Consider the following 22,379-nt stretch of genomic DNA (forward strand, 5'->3'; position numbering starts at 1 on the left):
CTGTAATGTGTTGAGCATGTACTTGTGTTTATTTTCAGTATTTACATGGTAAATAACCTATTAATTAATCAGAACAAGTAGGAAGGAATAAATCAGAAAGTACATGGAGAGTTTCTAACTGTTAGACTTAGAAACTTCAACAGGGCACACATTCTTTAAATCCAATAATATTAACTTCTAAGGATTTGGTTAATCTCCATATATCCGTTGAATTGATTGTTATGAAAGGCTTGCTTGTTGGCTAGTCATCCAAATTTAGGTGAATTTCTTTTTTTTGCATGGTAATTGGAAGCTTCAGGCTTCATGGCTAGTGGAAACACATTTCCCAATCTGTGTTATCAAGATGGGTAAAAGATTGCAAGAGCTTCGTGAGAAGAAGGCAACAGATGAACTTCGTAAAGAGGTTCTCAAATTGCAGTCAGTTTTAGCTTTGTTGCAAGCAGAGAATACAATTCTTAAAGATAGGTTGCAAACATCACTAGCGGAGAAAATCCACAAGGTTGAACATTTGGAATCAACCATTGGAAAATATTTCCAGATGCTTGCAGAAGAATTTCAAGAGAATATTGACCTCCGTGATGACTTGCAGGAGGAAGTTGAGTCTTTTTGTGACTCAAGAACAAAAAATTTGAAGAAGCAATTGGAAGAGCAAAATAATCAACACATTATGGAGATTGGTTGTTTAAAGAAACAATGATGGAGCAATATCATTTTTTGAAACAAGATTATTATGCCTTGTCTCAACAGCGAATTGAGAAGGATGAGGTCATTCAAAAGCTGCAAAATTCTAAGCAAGGACTTGAATTGGAAGTTAGTCGTCTTCAGAAATTTGAGATGGAGACAATCGATGTTAAGGTGCCAAGCTCTCTTTCTTCCACACTTCATGATGTTGAATGCCAAAAGCTTGTTGTTGACTCATCACATGCTTTTGTCACACCCAGTTTTGAAAAGCATACTACTGTTATTGGATCTTGATCACTGAGCAAAATGGGGTATACCAGAGGATGACTTGGGAAGAATGGACAAGGAATTGTTTCTCCTATTAACCATGTAGTGCAGACATAAAGAGCAAGTCTTAGATACAATCCTACTACTGCTTGAAGAAAATGCTCCTGTTAATTGTGATAAACATATTGATGACATCGCTGCTAATGTCATACCAGATGAAAATGTTGTGGCACCCAATTTTGAGTCTGAAAAAAACAAAAACTGAGCTATCTGCACATCCTCATCAGAAGAAATTAGTATTACCCAAGCAACACCATTCTTGGTCAAATATTAGTCCTGCATTCAGATCATTACAAAAGAGACGTGAAAGAATGAATTGTGGACCAGTGCCAACCATCAAGATCGACTGTGGATGGATCGATGAATGGTCATGGCATCATCTGAAATTTGAACCAATGCTTGAAGTATTCATATCATTGTGTTGCATCAGTTGTTCGCTGTTGATTGCCAATGTTCCCTTAGTTGTGCTTCTTGCTGACAATGAAGATTGTTGATTCTTGTTCCTTCCACAATTTTGTTTTAGGGGGCGCAGTTAGATGGTGACAGATATTGTTGTCATTGCTTTGTTGACAATTGTCATCTTTTGTGTTTGATCAGTGTGATGGTGATAGTGTTCAGAAAACTTTAGGAGTGTTGTTGTACAATATTTGCTATACTTACAAGCCTCATTATTTGTTTGTTGGTTGATGGTGTTGCTTCTGTTTGAAGCCTATGTTCTAGTTCTTTATCAGCACCTATTTTCTTTGAAGCACGTTTTGGAGAAGTTGACAGTGTTTGCCACCCTTGTGCCTCTGCAACAGTACTACTTCAGAAATCCACTGACCTCATTGAGGTTTCATGGCTCTCATCTTCAAACTTTTGGTACTTCAGCATTCCGTACTTCTTGATTGAAGCAAGCCTATGTTCTTTCCATTTAGTGGATCGTTATGGGGATCTACAATTTCAACTCCATGATAATTTGAGCATTGGCATCTTATTCTCCTTTGCGGGTGGAGTTTTTCCCTACGAGTTTTTCTCTTTTTCTCCGCTTATCAGAGTTTGTACATGGGCACTGTTGTAACATATTTTGGCACACCTAAAATTTTTAATTTTCGGTGAAAAGTTGTCAGTTTTTAATTTTCAGTGAAAACTTGTCAATTTTTCATTAAGCTATAAATGTTGAGAGATATATTATGCTTTTGAAAGATTTAATTTTCTTTTATATATTATTTTTTATTTAAAATATATTATTTTTATAAAACTATAGTTATAAATTTTTTTTGAAAATATTTATTTTAAAATTAAAATTATATTATAAAATATTTTTATATTTGCCCAAGTCAAAGTTAGAGCATAAGGGTAATGACCGGGCATTTTTAAACAGCAGAGATCATCAAAAAGCAAATCAAATGGTTTGATTTTATTTCGGACCACCCAGGGTCATTTGAGCTTTAGCAGCTGGGGGGAGTCTGAAATCTTGTTTTGCCCAAAACCACTTGCGAACACATGGCAGGCGTTGAAGTAGTTCGCACCCCCCAGCCACGAAACTACTTACCATTATGGACCCCCTCTGAAATCTGCAGGTGGCCTCAGGGCTGGGTCTGTCTCTGGTTTTCATGACAGTGCAGGTTTATGAGCCCGGGAATTGTGAGCAGCTCAATCATGAGAAGAAGACCCATATGCTGCCTACTGCCACTCCACAGTCGAAATCAGTAGATCAAGGGCAACAGGCATTACCTCAATGGTTTCAAATTGCAAAGCCGGCTAATGGTGCGAAAGGACCAGATATGGTGCAATCAAAAGATCAAGAACAACAGCACCTACTAAGGGTTGTGCATTTGTTTCTGGGTTTATGTTGAATGAGCTCGTCCTAAACTCCTTGCCGAAGAATTCTGTGCTTTTTAGTTCTAAGACCAATTTATTTCCAATCCCCATGTCGTCTTCCCCGGCTCCTTCATTTTCCGGAATTGTATTGAGAAAGGGCTTCAGGGTGAGGTCTTCTCTGATTGAGCCAGATGAAGGAAGGCTGGTGGATCTGGTAGTCCCAGAAAGTGATAGGACTCCAAAGAGGAACGAGGCTGCTTCTTTGCCTCAGATTCAGATAAGTAGGATTGATTTAGAGCGGGTTCACGTTCTGAGCGAAGGATGGGCTAATCCTCTCAGCGGCTTAATGAGACAGGCCGAGCTCCTTCAAGCACTTCATTTCAATTTCCTCGGGTTGGAGGATGATTCCATTGTCAATATGTCCACTCCTATTGTGTTGGCTATTGATGATTTGCAGAAGGAGGCCATTGGTAATTCCAAGGATGTATCTCATTTGGGTCCAGGTGGCAATCTTGTGGCGATTCTTCGCAACATTGAAATATATAAACACAATAAAGAACAAGAAGAGGCAAAAATGGGGAAAAATAAAATCGAAATTAAGAAAATTGAGAACCCAAATTCAAGGCAGGTCTGCTTTTCAAAATGAAGGATAGGCATCTTCAAGAAAGCCAGTGAGCTTGCTATTCTATGCGGTGCAGAGATCGCCATCATTGTATACTCTCCTGCAGGAAAGGCCTTCACCTTCGACTCTCCTGACATTGAATTTGTCCTGGACAAGTATCAAAACATCCCTGTGAATATAGACAATGAAAAAGTTCAGAGAGTTCTAAAATCAGAAAGGCGATACAACCAAGTATTGCGAGAACTGGAAGCAGAAAAGAAACTTTCGAGCAATTGAAAAGGAGAGAGGTCAAGGATGAGCAATATACGCCTGGGGAATTCTGGTGGAAAAAGGATATTGAAGGTCTCAATCTTTCGCAATTGATAATGTTTAGTGAAGAACTCAAGGCACTAAGGCAGAAAATTATTAAGATCAGTAAAGAAGAGAATCAAGTTGCAATAAATAATGCTTCGACCAAATTAATGCCACTCAAAGAAACAGAGACTGCAGTACAAAGGTCTCCTCAACAGTCCTCTTACTTTCATTTTACATGTGTTGGTCCAGGGGATATAGCATCTCAACAGTTGAACCCAACTCTGGAAACCTCGCCATGTTTTGATTCAACTTCTGGGCACTATCAACTGGGTCCCTAGGATGAGGGAATCGCTAAAGCCCCAGCTAATAAAATTGTAGCAGCTCCATGCCCACCATGGATGATCAACACTCTTGCACTTGCATATTGTCCTTGCAATCCCAGCAGCTTGTTTGGACAGGCTACAGATGCAAGCTACAAATTGATGCAGTTTAATCCATCAATGCAATACTACTTTTATGCAGGTAGCAGCAGGTGGCAAGGAGGAGTCAGCAAGCAGATTCAACAGCCTTCCAAATCTCTTAATTTAATCTTCTTCTCCTCCCAGATGTCAGCACACATTTCCTTGTAATCTAAAATAGGAGGGATAAGCTCGTACATTTTTTTTAGTTAATAGGTGTTAGGTTAGTTATCAGATTAGTAGGAAATTGTTTAATTATATTAAATAGTTAGGCCTGCGAGCCTTTTAATATATATTAGAAATTTAGAAATAGTTAAGAGGTTGCAGATTTCAAGGAGAGTCCATCCGGGACTATTTTTAATTTAATCATTTTAGATAGCTTGGTTAAGATTTTGTTTTATTTTCCTAAAAGCTAGCAACAGCCAGCTTATTGTAATCTCTATATATTTGATCATTTGCAATAATAAGAGAGGGGGGCTTTTGATGCCAAAACTCTTCAGCTCTGTAATAGTTTCTGTTATGAATTTCTTATGAAAGCCTTCCCGCTCTGGTTTTGACAGAATTTTTGTGTTCTCTAGTATGTTTTTCCAGTGTCTCATATCTTATTTCTACATATTTTCAAAGCATTTATACGAAGGTCTAGGTAAGTGTAGATTAAGTCTTAATCTCTCTGAATTCTCTGCAGAATCATAACCTTTTAAAGAGATCAGTTTATTGGATTGTTTGTCCAAGTTCACTCCTCTTTGACTGGTTTTTGCTTTATGCCTTCTGATAGCCGTTATAGGAAACTAGTTTATTGGACTATCTGTCCAAAGTAACTCCTCTTAGAATTGGTTTCAGTTTGGCCTTCAGTCACATTTGAATATATTTTGTTAGGATGTAGAAATCTTCTACACGCATCTGAATTTCCCTAATAGTTAAAGTCAGGTTGACTGCTTATTATTAAGAATCTCCTTTCATTCTTCTATCATAATTCTGAAAAGTTGAGACGTTTTGTCAGGCTAGAAGCTGACACTTTGAGAAAGGATCTTGTAAGAGAAGCTTTTACTCGTTAATAGGGATTGTCATTATTTGCCAACCACCCCCAATTAAAACCATAAATCTGGCCATTGTGCTTCAAATGCTGCTGTTTAGTTATAGGTGAACAGCGTTAAACAAAGCCTCATAACACTGAGAGAGACCCCTCTAGTTCAAGGGCCAGCTTCAGCCTAAACACTGGTTGAGTTGGTTTCCCGGTGTAGTTTTTGTAGCCAAGGACTGCCTATGGGAAACAGGTACAACAAGTGCCTAATTAGGCACTGTTGTCGGGACCCAATCATTGCTTCTTTGTTCTTGAGTTACTCCCAATGTTTCACTTAAGGGGGGGTGTTATAGTTGATTTTTCCAAAGCTTCATTTTTCTATGAGTTAAGTATGGTGAGTTGTAAGCTCACATAGGGACTTGCATCTATCAAGTTGTTGTAGTTATCCTTATCCGACACTGAGCCTTCCCCATTGCTATATAATGGAGGTCTTCTATGTACTATGATAGTGTTGCTTCTGTTTGAAGCCTTGTGTTGGTTCTTTACCGATACCTGGTTTCTTTGAAGTGTTTTTTGGAGAAGTTGGCAGTGTTTGCCACCCTTTTGCCTCTGCAACATTCCTACTTCAGAGATCGACCGACCTCATTGACGTTTCATGGCTCTCACCTTCAAAATTTTGGTACTTCAGCAATTCATACTTCTTGATTGGAGCAGGCCTATGTTCTTGCCATTCAGTGGATCATTATGGGATCTACAATTTCAGCTCCATGATAACTTAAGCACTGGCATATTTCTCTCTTTTGGGGGGGAGTTTTTTCCTACAAGTATTTCTCTCTTTCTCCGCTTATGAGAGTTTATACATGTGTACCAAATCAGGCCTCGTTGTCGGGACCCATTCTTTGTTTTCATTTTTCTTTAGTTACTCCCTGTGTTTCGCTTAAGGGGGCGTGTTAAAATTGGCTTTTCCAACGCTTCATTTCCCTATGAGCTAAGTATGGTGAGTTGTAAGCTCACATAGGGACTTGCTTCTGTCTAGTTGTCATAGTTATCCTTAATCGACAGTGGGCCTCCTCCATTGCCATATAATGGAGGTCTTCTATGTACTTTTACACAACAATGTGAGTAATAAAATACTCTTTCATGGAACAGAGTTAAATATAGTTTCTGAAAATCTTCCACTATTGGTTTCCAATTTGCGTCATTAATTACTCAACTGATAATTTGACTGCAAAGTTTATGTATTCTCTGTAACGAATGAGTATGCAAAGTACAAAACACCTGCTTCCTCAATATGCTTTTAGACTTCTTTCTTTTATACCAATACCCCTTTTCTTCCCTTTAAAAAAACTTCAAGTGCTTTTTACAAGTGTCTCTTTTTTACAAAGGAAAGCTTTAATACTTTATTAAAATATACTTTTCTTTTTCACTTACTCTTTTTTCTTTTTTTAACACCCTTAATATATATAATTTATATTTAAAATATATATAAGGTACCTTTACCATTAATTGCAAGATTCTTCAACTCACCTTTTTATATCTTTTTTTATGAAACGTTTCCTTAATATTTCAAGCTCCTTTATAATTTTAAATAAAATGACCTCTTTTTAAATACTTTTATATTAATAAAAATTATCGCAGTTATAAGGTTCGTAACATCTAAATGTTATGCCCCCGATCGGGGTGGTTAATGCGATGACATGGGAAGGCAATAAAAGGACGAGGGGTGGCAATTATGAGCCACCTTGCATCAGGAGATCGCGGCAAGTGGATGGTACGTTAGGTAGACTGGACATCATGTTAAATTGCAGCAGGAGGAATAATCTTAAGCTCAGAGGTGGTGGAGGTGACGGCGGAACGGTGATGGGACAAGGACCAGGTCGCACAAGGGAAAGCCGAGAAGGAGTGGGCTATTATGGAGAGTGCAGGCGGCAGAGAAAGACGGTGCAGCAGAACAAAAGAGGTCGGCAGGTGAGCGGGAGTGGATATGGGTGGAGGCATAAGGGCATGCATGAAAGGAGCGTCCTCAAGGTGAACGGAGGCAGGAAGGAAAAGGTGATAGACGGAGCAGGAGGAACCGCACAGGGTCGACCTCCTGGGTTAAGGAAAATTCAGAGCAAGAGAATTGAGGACGGAATGAAGAGGACTGTAATGTCGGGGAACAGGGGAGGAAGACCTTCGCGTGCTGAAGGCACTAAGCCGGATCAATGGGAGGGAGAGGAACAGACCCGGGCAAACATGGAGGAGATATACGACCTGGAATGGGATAGTCAACCGCAGATAAGAAAAAGCGATAGAGGTAAAGGGAGAATTATGGAAAAAACAAGACAAGCAGCGGAGGATATAGGAGATAAGAAAGTCAGGGGCCGAGAAGAGGAAGTAGACACGGGATCACCCGCCGGCGAATTAGGACAGGGAAGCAGGGTAAGGGAATACAATGTAGGCAGAGCAGGACGAGGAAGGGGCCGCAGAGGGAGAAGAGGATGTTGGCAAGCCAGTCATCAGGAACAGGGACGCACCAAAGCAGCAGGAAACAAACGCGGAAGGAAAACGATGAATCACCAAGTGCAGTATGCAGAGAGGGCATATAGTAAAGACACACATGCAGACATTAGGAGAATAATCCAGCATTTGGAAGAGGAGGTGACCCAGGAACAGTCAGAATCTGAGATGGAGGACTGGGAATATCTGTTACTAGACCGTGGAAACACCAGAGGTCGTATGTCCCTGTATAAACAGGCCTTACATGTGTATTGGGTCATGAAGCGTTTGTTGGCTAAGGCCATGGAACAGGTGACCATGGAGATGGCTGATTTGGCCCAAGGCATTCCTAATCTAAAGAAAGAGATAAACAACCTTCAGATAACCATTATGATGCAGGATGGCAAGCTTGACGAGATACAGCAGCAGCTAAAGAAGCTTATTCAGGAAGTAAAAGAGGAGGAGCACCAGCCGAGCACAATGGAAGAATGATTATTCAAGATATGTTTATTTTCTCCTTAGGAAGATGAAAAGCATGCTACCCTCTGTTATCTTTTATAATGCAGTTAGTAAACAGTGTTAGTTTTTTTGAATGGTCAGTATATATAGCATGGACAAACAGACTCGTTAAATTTTGTTTTTGGATGGCTATTAAGAACTTCAGATGGCCAACAGACCCGGTTTTCCTTCAGGGCGGGTTGAGGCCATCATATGTATGTACTGGTTTTAACCTGTTCTAATATAAATGGTTCCATCTTAGCTTACAAAAAAAAACATCTAAATGTTATGAAGTTTATGGCTTTATAACTCTTTTGGAAAAAAAATACTACGTGACCCATCGTGGCCCTTATGAAAGGGTACGAGCTTGTGCGGACAAAACAAAATTATGATGGATTGTTGTTTTTTAAGGTACATAAAAAGACAGTACAAACTAGTGTGGTCATATTCTTAAATAATCACACTTGCACGGCATATATTTTAGTGGTTTCACCGATTGTATAGACCGTTGTAATTTTCGACTACACAATTGTAATGGTTGTTGGATGATGTTGTGAATGAGTTGAGCGGTGAGAAATTAAAATAGCAGCAGGTTCGGTGGGTGACCAATATGGAGCAAACCTCGCGGCGGTTGAAATTGTAACAATTTTCTTGTTGGGTAGCTATAGCAGGCAGATATGCGACTATGGTCTAGACATCAACGTATGGTGATGGTGGGAACAACAGCGATGGAAAAGTTATCGTACAGCGAGGGCAAGGCACACTGGCTACAGAGTTGTGACAGTTGGTCAGCACAGTGGTGGTCAGTCGGGGTTGCAATGCCTAGTCGAGTTGCACTGGAGGCAGTGTAGAACTTTATTATTATTATTATTATTATTATTATTATTATTATTTTATTTTTTTCAATTTTGATTTTTATATTTTTTCTTTGACTTTTTTATAAAATATATATATATATATATATATATATTCTCTTTTTTTAAATATATATTGACTATTTTTTTTAATAAATTGTTTTTTTTAATTTGTTTTTTTTCTATATTTTTTGTTGTAATTTTCTATCTAAATTTTTACTTTTTTTTCATTTTTTTAATAGTCTTTTCCCTTTCTTTTTTTTAAATTAAACTTTTTTTTAAATAATTTTATGGCCAAGGGCCTCTGAAAAATCAGCAAACAGAGAAACTCCAAAAGTTGCAGAGAAAAATGCTTCAATCGTACGTCAACAAAGTTGACAGAAAGTTGATGGCCAAGGGCCAAATCAGACTACCTCTATGCAACGATTGAGCGACCAGAGGATCGAACAGCTCTAATACCAATGTTACGAACAAGTTCATATATGTAAATATCCATTATAGGAGAATAATATATTATATAAGAATTGTACAAAAGATATGAGATGTTGATTGTTACAAATGAGGGCCCGCTTATATACCTAGGTAGGTGCCCGTTCATTGAATGTTATGTCCTTTAGAGCATGCCTCTTCATTAACTAATTACTAGTTAATTAATCATTAATTATGATTATTATTGTTTACATTAATTTTATAACTTTTATATAAATTATATTCTAACAACAAATCTAAGAGTGGAGAGGCTAGAGGATGTAAGAGGAACCATTGTGGGTCAATCCTAAGCCTTATACCAACAACTAGATGCAATTCCAGCAAGCTAGAAATTGCCCTATTAAGATTATGGGGACAAACCCTATTGGGTGTGTTAGACAACACTTCGTGGATGATATCCCCACGAGAAAATTTTCTCCATGATGAACCTCAATCGGCAGCCTCCTACTAGCTTGTGCCATTTCTCTACCACCTGATCCAACCATGTGGTCCCTCACCCAGTTGTATTGATCATATGTTTGAAGGTGGGCCTCCCGAATCTAAAGGTATGTCTTGTCATTTGGTAATAGAGTATTAGCTTTACTTATCATGGATACTTCTGGGTATGGATTGATGGGGGGATTTGGTGGAAAGAGTGGGCCTAGTTTGTGCTCTTGTCCCCTTGATCTCTTTTGGATGTTACCCTTGGATCTTAGTCCTGTGGGATCTCCATTATTGACCATTTGGTTCTAGGGTGGTACTACTTTGGAAACCCTGACTTTGGGTGCATAGTCCCGCTCCTTTATCCACATATATTAACTCCCTTTCCACTCACTATACCCCCATTCATCACTTCTCCCACCTGGGGCCACATTTCCATTCTGGGTCCACATAGGGCCAACCTCCCTATCCCCTTGCCCCCACCTTGGGTCAGGCCTGCAATGATGCCCAGAGGTTGAAGCAGCCAAAAGAAAAAGAAAAAAGCATAATTGGCCACATTTAATAGGAAATTTTACCACAAAATGCAAAGATGGTCTGGACAAAAATGATTAGCGCGTGGGCAAAATCCAATGCAGGTGCTCTACCCCAATCCATGGTCATCACCCTGGTTCCATAGGAACTAGATGACCCTCCTTTATCATTTAGGAACCCATGATTGTCCCAACCCTTGGAGGGCAATGAACCGCCCTACCTAAAAGGGGGTAATCACTGTTATATCTTACACATCATGCTCTTGTCCTTTGAGCCTTTGAGCAGTTAATTAAAGAAAATGCATAAAAGGCAAAAGGGCCAAAGGCATATAAAGAAGGGTGTAAAAATCAAGGTAGGGGTACCTCGTGTACCACGATTTCTCCCTCCTACACATTACATACCCAGGTGTGGGCTTCCCCTTATCCAACTACCCCTATGCCCCAATATGTGGCCTAGGGTTGCCCTTCTCATTCCCTATTCCATTCCACTTATTTATCACTTGTCACCCCCCATTAGAGGGATGTACCTTGGACATAATATCCCCTTTAAGGGTTGAAACCACCTAATAAGGTACTTGGTTAACCCCCTTTGGAGCTTGGAGACACTAGCACATGCCAAAGCCCACTACGGAAGGGCATGCCATTATGAAGTGCCCACTTTGTTATCCATGATTTGTAAACTCTTTTACCCAATTATTTTAATGACTGGTTGTACTGGAAGCCTAGGGGATGCATTGGATCTTGTGCAAGATTATAGGTGGTTTCCATTGGGTTTGGTCTCCCTATATGGGATCCTAACCCAAAGGTCTACATTGGCACATATAGGGTATGCATAAAGAGCCATTGGCCTCCACAGCAGCAAACAGCACTCCACAAATCTTCATCGATGCTTAGAGACTACTAGCGATCCACTTTTGGGATGATGGTGGTCTGATTGGTACATTATGCCCAACAAGCCCCAGAGGAGCCCCACACTTTTGGCAGGGGTCCCGGGACTTGTACGATGTCATGGCAGCATTCGTTCTACCACTCAAACCCTCGCAGAGGATCTAAAGGCATCTCTGATTCATATGGAGACCCATGGGGTCATTTATGTGCCCTTAGACCCACTGGGAGGACCACAAGTCTACTACTTGGAGAACAAGGGGCCACCCCCTTGTCCATCATATTCCAAGGAATTTTTTCCTCAGTATGGCACCTCAGCACATTATTAGGCCTTTGGGAGGCCCCACGACATGTACATATTATTATTTGGCCCCTTGTGAGGCTTATTTTTACACTTGTGAGCTAGTTTGGTGGTCTTGTCACCAATTGGGGTTTTATTTGCACATTATTTTATCATTAGGGCCTAATGTAGGCCCATAGGCTAATTCGAACTCCTTAGGAGGCTATATATTGATGTTAGATACATTCATTTGGATGATCACTTGACTTGGGATCTCTCTAATCATGGAGAACTTCGCATTTTTTTTCTTGGAGGATATTTTTTGGAGATGGATGAATTTTGACGTATGGATTTTGGCTATTTTTCTTGTCTTGGAGCTTTGTCTTGCAAACGAAACGTTGGTTAGATATATTCTATAACATTGTAAGTAAATTTTGATGTTGTTATTCTTGTTGTTGCATACTGCTAAAATTAGGGCTTGTTGCTGCATAATTGAAATGTGGAATTAAGCATGTTTTAGCTAGCTAATTTAATGCATGGGTCAATGTTATATGAATGAAATGTCCTAGAGATTATTTGTCTCAGTAAGCTTGCATCATTTTCTTTGAAGTATAAATGTCTAAAGGTCACTTTTCTTTTCTTTCTCTCAACATTTGATGACGCTGACTTCCCAGGCCTCCTTGATCAAGAAACCAAGTTCTTACTCATCATCATCCTTGACTCCATATCCCCAAGTGAATTAGGCATTGATCCCTCAAAGAGGGTGATCATTTTAACCCCATTTTTACCCTTTTCCCCTTTTTCCATAGGTCTAGCCCCATTAGGTCACCTAGGGCATCAATTTCCTGGGAATTGACCCAAGGAAAAATTTCGATCTCCTACAAGCTACTGCGCTGGTGAGTCCCCTCCCTCGCCTCTAAATTTGAGGCAATTCTAATGGTGGAATCTTCGGGAATCCCAAGCCCTAACTCTAGGATCGAATTTTGCCTAAGCATCCCCAAGACTAGACCTCAACAAGATCAATTCAACCTTTTGAAGTAAATATTCTTGTTCGGTCATTTCCTTTCACCTTGTCAGGATAGGAACACCATTGGTTGCTACATTCCATCCCCGAACCTGGACTGGGTCCACTTGGCCCTGTGTGGTCCCATTTCTCAATAAAGATTATTTGTCAAGGACCATTTGGGAATCCAAGTGTCCCAAGGATTATAGGGATTGAGAACCTCGTCTATAAGCCTATTCCTTCTCCCTCAACCCTCTGATCCTCACCCCTTACCCCTAGAGGACCAAGTCCCTTGCTTAGAAAGCAAGCAGGTTCCATTCTTCACTCCATCCCTGGTTAAGGGTTTCCAGGGTCACTTTCCACCCACCCATCAACATACTTTACAAGTGATCCCTACACTACCGGGACTCCTCCCATCGGTGAAAGCCCGTAAAAAGCAAGGAGACTTAGCTGTGGTGACAGTGGGCTAAGCCTCCAACATTGCCCTTAACCTAGCAGTTGCCCTCTTAGGAACCCCTTTTAGGTCCCCTGTTGGTTTGAGTGGTAACAGGGTGCACAACCCAGATAAAAAAAAATAAAAAAAAATAAAAAATAAAAAATAAAAAAAAAAAACTCGCAAGAAGGATAAAATACAACAGCTGGAAAATGACATGTTTAGACTCTAAAAACAAAATAAAGTAACTAAACTTGATATAGAGTCTACCTACAAGGTTCTTGTTAAAGTACTAACCTGGAAGTGCCTTGGACCTTTAAAAATCAACCAGATTTGTTCTGCTACAACAAGGTTTTAATGCAGATCTGCGATACAAAACTCCATATACCCATGAAAATTTGTAGAAATAGAACTCAACAGACAAATATAGTGATCCTTGGTTTGGATATATTTTTATTAAACAAATTCCCAAGGTTAAAACTAGCTAAATACGATAATACTTGAAGTGCAAACTAGTCAATAAAACTAATCTAAAACAGTAAAGTAGAAGTGTTAAATTTGGCAACTAGGGCCAAACTTCACCTTGGACAGCTCATATGAGGCAGCTGATGTTTTTACTGGATTCCTCTAAAGATCATCCCATTCTGACATGTACAAATGGAATTATGAATTTATTTTGATTATGGACAAATTGTCAAGGTCGGCCAGCCATCTAATTTGCACCCTCGAGCCCACAACGTTGCATATAAATACAAGGAGCCTCCTCCTCATTTTGTCACCTCACTCAGTCACATTCTTCTCTCTCCTTCGTTGATTGGGGATAGATTTCTAAGGCAGCTCTCCACATGTGCGAAGAAATAAGGGTTTCTATCCCAGTGTTGACCGAAGTTGCAAGAAGGTTGTTTTGACCAGCATTGACCTATTTTGACTACATTTTTGTAAGGGAGATCTCTATTTGGGTAGGCTGCATTTCTAGGCACAGAAATCGAGGTTGTTTGACCAGTGTTGACTGCAGAAGGGTTTGCTGCAGCGTTGACTTTCGTTGACCAGATTTGATTGGATATTTTCGGACTGATTTTGGGCTGATTTGACTAGCTGTTGGAGGCCAAGTTGACCAAGTTTGACTGCATTGTTTTGGAGGTCAAAATTTGCCCTGTTGACCAACGTTGACTTTCTGGTTAGGGCTTTTTGTTACTACTGTTTGACTGGTCAGATTTTCACTTTGATTGGGCAAGTGAATATTGTATATTGTACTCTCTCTCTGTGCTGAACTTTTGAAAAATAATAAGAAGAATTGATCAAGGGTTTCCCCACATTGGGGTTTGTCCCCTGCTGGTGCCATATATTGTGTCCTCTTGTCTTGGCTTGTCTTCTACTATTATTGTTTATGTCCTATCTACATTTTACTGTCATGTTGATGTGATTGCTAATCTGGATATTGATATTGGGCTAATAAGAAAATCAAAGTAAAATTGCTCTTAAGCATATAGAACATACCATTGTTATCTAAAATTAACAATAAGGTTTGTATTTTTTCATACATATGAGGTTGCTAAAAAAAGGCTTACTATTACCACAATACTTTACCTCAAGTTGTTGGGATGTGAACCACAATACCTCTTAAGTCAATTATGCAAGTTGGACAGTCAAGTGGCATTGGTCTCAAAAAGAGAATATTGCCCCCACTTACGCCTAAAAATATCCACACCTTTTGGATCCAACTAGGAGTGACCTCTAGCAAGATGGATCCGACCTTTGGGTCAACTATGTAGTGAATGCTACTCTTCTCCCGATTGAAGCTACCTCCTCAAAGATTGGTCCAACATTCATCCGAGCAATCCACCTACAACAAAATGATGAAGTAGACTAACGGCTAGTCTACCTTTTTCGCATGGCTACATATCCCCTCAACAAATCATCCATCCAATTGTTGTGTAATCTTTCTTATTCTGGAAATATTTTATGTTAAGCCTTTGTTACAACATAAATCAAGAAATAAAAATATAGGAAAAACTAACCCACACAAAGGTTTGCAAAATGACTTATTTTATTAATATGATCTCACAAAACAACAACGACAACATGAAAGATAAGAGAGGCTAGCCTTTTATAGTTTCTTCTCTAACAGCTAGTTCAACCTCTCTCTCAAAAATAATATTTTCTACTTGTCATCCATATATCGAAGACTAAATAAATAGGTTTTAATTACAGTGATTTTCGCACTAATGGATTCAACTGGATTCATTTGCCCTTAGGTCTAAAGTCCCACTTGCATTGACCCCAAAAGAAAAAAATATGAAAAATAGTCAAAAGATGCTCAACATTCCACTAATTTTAGTTTAATTTGGTCCTTGGCAATTTGACTTGGTCCATGGAAGCTTTCTTTGTTTGAAAAGAAGATGATTTAAACTTTGCAACAACTACTTTTTGCCCACATAATGGTCCAATGGTCCATTTGAATCCTAAATGGCTAGTTTTGACTCCAACATTCCTCTTGAATTGACTTAACAACTATTAAGAGGCTCAATTTGGCCACCTTTGACTGGTCTTCAACAACCTGAAGAATTTGACGATTCTAGCACATGGGTATTTTCCAGCTAGTGTTTTAGATAACTTTTAACATCAAGCTTGCCCTCCATGCTAAGTCCTTTGACCTTCACATGGCATCATATGAAGACATCATCATGCACTAAATGGGGATCTTTAATGCCCTTAGGAATTTGGCAATTCTACCACATGGGTTTTATCGGGCCAATTTTGTAAATCACTTTTGAAATATTGTATGTCTCATTTTGTCAAAATCTACCCCTTGTGAAATTTTCCTTGAAATGCAGAAACTGAAATTTATTCTTCTAATCGATTAATAATGAGGTTTATTTGTTATGGCAAATAACGAATAAATCACACTGCAATTTCTTTGCAACAAAAACATTGCGGAAAATAAACTGGAAACTAAGAAAATAGATGCGCACGCACAATAAAAACGACACCAATATTTTTGGACAAAAGTCCCCATAAAAACCAATTGGGAAAACTGGCGCAGCAAATAAGGGTTTATTTTATTATATGTAGCAGCGAAAATTGAGTACAATGATCTAGATGCCAAACTGAAAATACTTGTTAAGTTTAGGTATGTTCTATGCTTAGAGCAATTTATTTCAATTTTCACAGTTAGCTCAATATCTTTTCCAGATTAGCAATCACATCAGCATTAAAGTAAATTGCAGATAGAACATAAACATAAATCGCAGAAGACAAGCCAAGACAAGAGGACACAAGATGTGGCGCTAGCCAGGGACAAACCCCAATGTGGGGAACCCTTGATCAATTCTTCTTATATGTTCTTCAATAGTTCAACAGAGAGAGAGAGTACATATACATCAGAAGTCAACATTTTGACTTGTCAAAATTAAGAGCAGAGATCTTCTCTAAGAAGATGTCACATGAGGTAGCTGATCTGGACTCAGGTGATTCCATCACCTTGTTGTACCTATCACTGTGCTGCACCATCATACCATGTCCATCATCACTGTGTTGCACCATGCTGCACCATCACCATGTCCATCATCACTATGTTGCACCATGTTGCACTATGCATCACTGTGCTACACCACTGTCATTGTGCACTATGTTGCACCATCACCATGTCCATCATCACCATGCTGCACTATGCATCACTGTGTTGCACCACTGTCACTGTGCACTATGTTGCACCATCACCATGTCCATCATCACTATGTTGCACCATGCTGCACTATGCATCATTGTGTTGCACCACTATCACTGTGCACTATGTTGCACCATCACCATGTCCATCATCATTGTGCTCCACCATGCTGCACTATGCATCATTATGCTGCACTATGCATCACTGTGCACCACTGTCATTGTGCACTATGTTGCACCATCACCATGTCCATCATCACTGCGTTGCACCATGCTGCACTACGCATTACTATGCTGCACCACTGTCATTGTGCACTATGCTGCACCATCACCATGTCCATCATCACTGCGTTGCACCATGCTGCACTATGCATCATTGTGCTGCACCACTGTCACTGTGCACTATGCTGCACCATCACCATGTCCATCATCACTGTGCTGCACCATGTTGCACTATGCATCACTGTTTCAGAGATTACCACTGATGTAACCTTCATTGAGATCATGATCTTCAACTCCAAGATCATATCTTGTGCCTGTGCCTTACTGTAGAGTGAGACGATGTATTGTATCAAGGCTAAGGTTGTTACTATTCCTGGAAGTACATCAAGACTGCATCATACTAGATCCGAATGATACCTCTTGAGACTGTCTGTCTCCATTCATAGGTATGCCTAGGATCTCTTGTACATCTCCGAGACCTATTACACCTTTAGAGTTATGGCAAGGCTGTAATACATATACATATACATATACATAGTTTGTACATCTTCGTGACCTATTACACCTTTAGAGTTATGGCAAGGTTGTAATACATATACATATACATAGTCTGCTATTCACTGTCTAGTCTTCACCATGATCAACGTATGTCATGACTGCTGCTATATCATTGTTATACTGAGATAGATATGTCGAGAATATCAACCTATTGCTGCATCCTTACACATGGTCATGACTGCACCTAAACCCAAGACATTGGTGCAATCAATACCCTTCTGCGGCTCTCTGTTTTAGGACAGCGTATAGGCTTCATTTGGACAACGTTTAACATAAGGATGACAGCGTATAGTTTAGGCATCCCTTCCATGACAACGTATAGGATTTAGGCTCATTTCATGACAGCATATAGGATTTAGGTTCCATAACAGCATATAGGAGTTAGGCTCATTTCATGACAGCGTATAGGATTCTCTATTAGGACAACGTAGATGCTTAGGGCACTCATTCTATGGTAGCGTATACTCTTAGTGACTCTTCCTTCCACTAAGACCCAAACGAGTGGAGAAGAAGAGATCATAAGAGAAAATGTATGTTACTGAAATAACTAACAAGCCACCTCCTTTTATACTAAAACGTTGAGCACAAGTGGGGGCAATTTGGTTGCTGGCCGACCTTGACAAATTGTCCCATAACACAAATAAATTCATATCTCCATGAATACTTATCGAAATTGGATGATCTTTAGATTAATCCTACACCTCTCAATGAGAGGAATCCAAGAAAAATATCAGTTGCCATGAATAATAAGACCCACATGGAGTTTGGCCCTAGTTGTCCATTTTAACAATCCTCCAGCAAATACTCTGGCCAAAATATTAGTGAGACAATTTGTCTCACCCGACATAGATCCCAGCTCCGGAACTGGCTCAAACTGGGCCACTCGAATGCCCTTGTGTCAGCCTCTACACAAGCTAAACTTGCACTGCCTGTGGAATTGCTCTGATTCAGTCGTTCTGCCCAACTCAACCTCTGTAGATGACTTTCTTGGCCTTCTGGAAATTTTCTCGGCCACCAACAACTGAATCCACATCCCCTCCAACGAAATTGAACTGCCCTCTGAAGTTGCATGTGCAGTCTCTGCGCAGCCTCACTGAGGAATAACTTGGCCCTCTTGTTGTTGACTCTCCGGCACTGGAAATGCACCGAAAATAACTTTTGTTGCTCCCTCTCACTTTTGATTTCCTTCTGGATCGAACTCTTCTTTGTTGCTCGACTTTTACAGTTGGATAGCTCTATCTACCAAGGAACTCACTCTCCTGATGTGTCTATGTCCATCCCCATCGACCTGCTCTTATAATCTCTCGTTGGTGAACCAACGCCCATGATTAGATCTTCATCAACAGCGAAGATCATCTCAAACTCAAACCGTGTGATTTTCTATAGTATTCTCACCTTTCCTTAAGTGATTATTATTAATAAACCAATTTTCCTAAGTTAGACTTAGAGAAAATTTAAATGATGGTTAATTAATTTAATTAAGGTGTTTCGCAAGCTTATCTCGCGAAACATTTTCTAGGTTTTAAAGGTCTCGTGTTCTTAGCCTCTCTGACACAAACCGAGACTAAAAAACTTGTCTAATGCTACAAAAACTAACACCATTGTTATGCTAACTCGATGCCCCACATATTGTTGGACTACATTTCACTATCAATTTCTTGATGATGCCTTCACATTTTGGAAAAAATTCAACGTGGCATTTCATATAGTTTTTTTCGCTAAGCATTTGGAAATAAGTTGATTTTTTTCTTTTCAAGACCAGATGCATTAGGAAATGTGTACTACCTTTGGGAAATGTGAAAATGTTGATTTTGTGAGACTACAATGTTGAGAACTGAAGAATATTGCATCAAGGCCAAGGCCACCTACAACTTCAATGACTCATAACCATGCAACAAGACAAAGAATCACCTGACACAAGTTGGACTAGCCCATATACTAATGAACAACCCTACATAACTAAAGCTCCTATAAACCATGAGTCCAAAATCCCCCAATCCTATACAAGACAAAGAGACCAAGGATTTCAACTAAAAGGATAGTCAACGGTCGACCATCACAAGGCCCTAGACACCTAAATACAAAGACACACATGGCTTTTACAAGGCTTTGACTTGTGACCTCAGGCTTAAAATAGTGATAATGCAAAGTGAAAGAAATCTATATGTACCCTCGTTGAAATGAGGGGTAGCATGACCTTTGAAATCTCTTACAATGTGTCAGCAATGAATGATTGCCAATTATAGACACCATGTTGACTATATGCATATTCCCAAGGGTAATGTCATCTAAGGTTGCCACCTAAGTCACCTGACACGAGGATTCGGGATCCGTAGGATTCGAGATTCGTGGTGTCGAATTCGAACACGTTGACCCCCCGGAACAGGGCACGTAGGATTCGTTATATATTATTTTATTAAAATATATATATATATATATTAAATAGATATTTCTTACACAAATTTTAATTAATGATACAAATTTATTGATTTCAAACATAGATCTTCATCTATAGCATGCATAGTACATACAAAATTCAAATACATGTCAGTGGTACTGGTCACATAAATCATGATTCATAATTCATAACTGAAAGACAACTTACAACTACAAGATAGTAAGATAAACACACTAACAACTGCAGTTTTCTCATTAAGTCATTAAATCAAAATGTGTTACATAGGTAGTGTTGGTGCAATGCCAATGGCAAATAGAAATAGAAAATATAAAACAACTATAGGTATACAAGCCTTAAGGCATCAATCCTCATCATCAGCATCAGAATCAGCATCAATGTCCTCATCATCATGGTCCCCACTGCTCTCCTATGCATCCTCCTCCTCCCCTGTATCCATAGACGACTCTGCATCTGCTGGTGTGGAAGATGACCCCTCTAAGTCATCAAATCTAGCACTAGATCATTGAGATCCATGTTGGCCAATGCCAACTCAACACTGGTGTCCAGACCCATATCATCAGGAAAGACATCCCACATCTTTGTCTTTCCCCTCAACCACTCTTCCCTCTACCTGTAAATAAGACGAAGGTTGGTGTGCACATACACCATTGTCTTTGCCCTGGACTACTCAAGCCTGTTCTTCTTCACACTATACAAATTCCCATATGTGCTCCAATTCCTCTCGCAACAAGAGGATGAAGTCACCTGAGAGAGGAGCCTCATGGCTAACTGCTGAAGAGGAGGGCTTGTTGCCCCATGATTTGCCCACCAAGAATAGCGCTTCTTAGCCCCCTGTCTCTAATCACATCATAACCTCCAAATCGACCACTGCCAGTGGAAAACTCTGCAAAGGCATCCTCCACCTCAGCAAGCAATGCAATATCCTGAAAAATCCGCCTGAATGCCTCTTTCCTCCCCTATCAGATTTCAACATCCATGTGAGGAGGGAATCTGCGGGAAGGTCCACCATTCAGCCACTCATGGCTGTAGTATTTGGGGTTCAATGAGTGAGCCAAACAATGTAAAGGTGTACAATTCTTGTCCATCTGCTGACAAGAATATTCTGTATAGTATCACAGAAGGTCTCTGGTGATGTCTCATACTCGGGGCACTCACTCTGTAGAATAATGCTCCTCACAGACTCAATCATGGAATCCCATCCCTCATGAACCTCTCCTAGGATGGGTTTGTCTGTATCTGCAAATCAAAGCAAAGAAATGATAGCGTCCATGATCTGAATAATTAGATCTACCCTCTCCCACCAAGCATCATCTAGCACTGTGTCCTTCACTCTTTTAGAGGCTACTTGATCTGTCTTTCTCCAAAAAGACCAAAACTAAGAAATAACCATGGCCCCAAGAGCGGTCTTGACCTCCCTCAACCTCTTCAACATCATGAATGAAGAGGCAAACCGTGTATCAGCAATCTTCAACAATGATAGATTTGTGTACTCCTTGTAGATAGTGAGGGCATTTGTATGATTTTGCACACAGTTACGGATATGTCTTGCATCCTCAATAATGCTTCCAATCCAAAGCACATCAGAAGCAATGGATTTCAGTACTAAGTTCAATGAATGGACAATGCAAGGTGTCCAAAAGACTTGTGGATATTTAGCTTCCACAATCATGCCAGCAGCCTTGCAAACAGGTGCATTATCTGTAATGATTTGCACACAAGAATCAACACCTACATCTTCAATAACTTTAATAAATAACTCACCAATAAATTGTGCATCCTTGTGTTCACCAAGTGTATCCACTACTTTCATGAAAACTGGACCACTCAAGGAATACACCATGAAGTTGATGATTGGGTGTCGTGCTGGATCTGTCCATCCATCAGAAACAATGCTAACCCCAGATGTTGGCCATGATGCTACAATAGGCTCAAGCATTTTTTGCACCTCTTCTTTTGCCTTCGTCAACAATGTGGTTCTCAGCTTCTCTGACCCAGGAGGCACATACCTCAAATAAGGGGGGTGACCATTCAAAAGAGCAATTCAACAGAGTGTAAACAAGATAAAGCTGGTATACAGAACTTACTTCTTAAAATCTCTCGCAGCTTTCTGGAAATAAGAGTCTGACTCTCTAGTTCTTCTCCTCAGGGAACATGCACGAGTCTTACACGACCTCTCTCCACAGGTCTTCACTCCAGCGCCTTACAGTTCAACCTCTTTCGAAAATTCAGAAACTATCCTCAGACGTGCAGAACTGTCCTCAGACAGACGGCCCAGTAGGTTTCGATATTAATAAAAAGCAAGAACAAAATACAAAGCTTATTACAATAGGAGCGTCTCAGAGTTCATTACAACACACATGCTCTCCATCGAACGATGTCTTGAACTCCTGAGAACTCATTCTTAAATAGACCTATAACGAATCTAAACTTAGCTAAGA

The 22,379-nt window shown here is 39.8% G+C and overlaps 1 protein-coding gene and 1 pseudogene across 5 annotated transcripts in view; one reads left to right on the forward strand and one right to left on the reverse strand.

The window, feature by feature from the left end:
* Positions 1-22,379, reverse strand: part of LOC149251571 (uncharacterized) — a 286,157-nt gene that overhangs the window by 229,206 nt on the left and 34,572 nt on the right. The window lies entirely within an intron of this gene.
* LOC149251572 (agamous-like MADS-box protein AGL29) lies at positions 3,386-4,065 on the forward strand (annotated as a pseudogene).

The sequence above is a fragment of the Pinus tabuliformis genome, chromosome 7, assembly GCF_031772625.1.
Source record: "Pinus tabuliformis cultivar Carrire ecotype Pingquan chromosome 7, CPIR1, whole genome shotgun sequence".
Taxonomy (NCBI): domain Eukaryota; kingdom Viridiplantae; phylum Streptophyta; class Pinopsida; order Pinales; family Pinaceae; genus Pinus; species Pinus tabuliformis.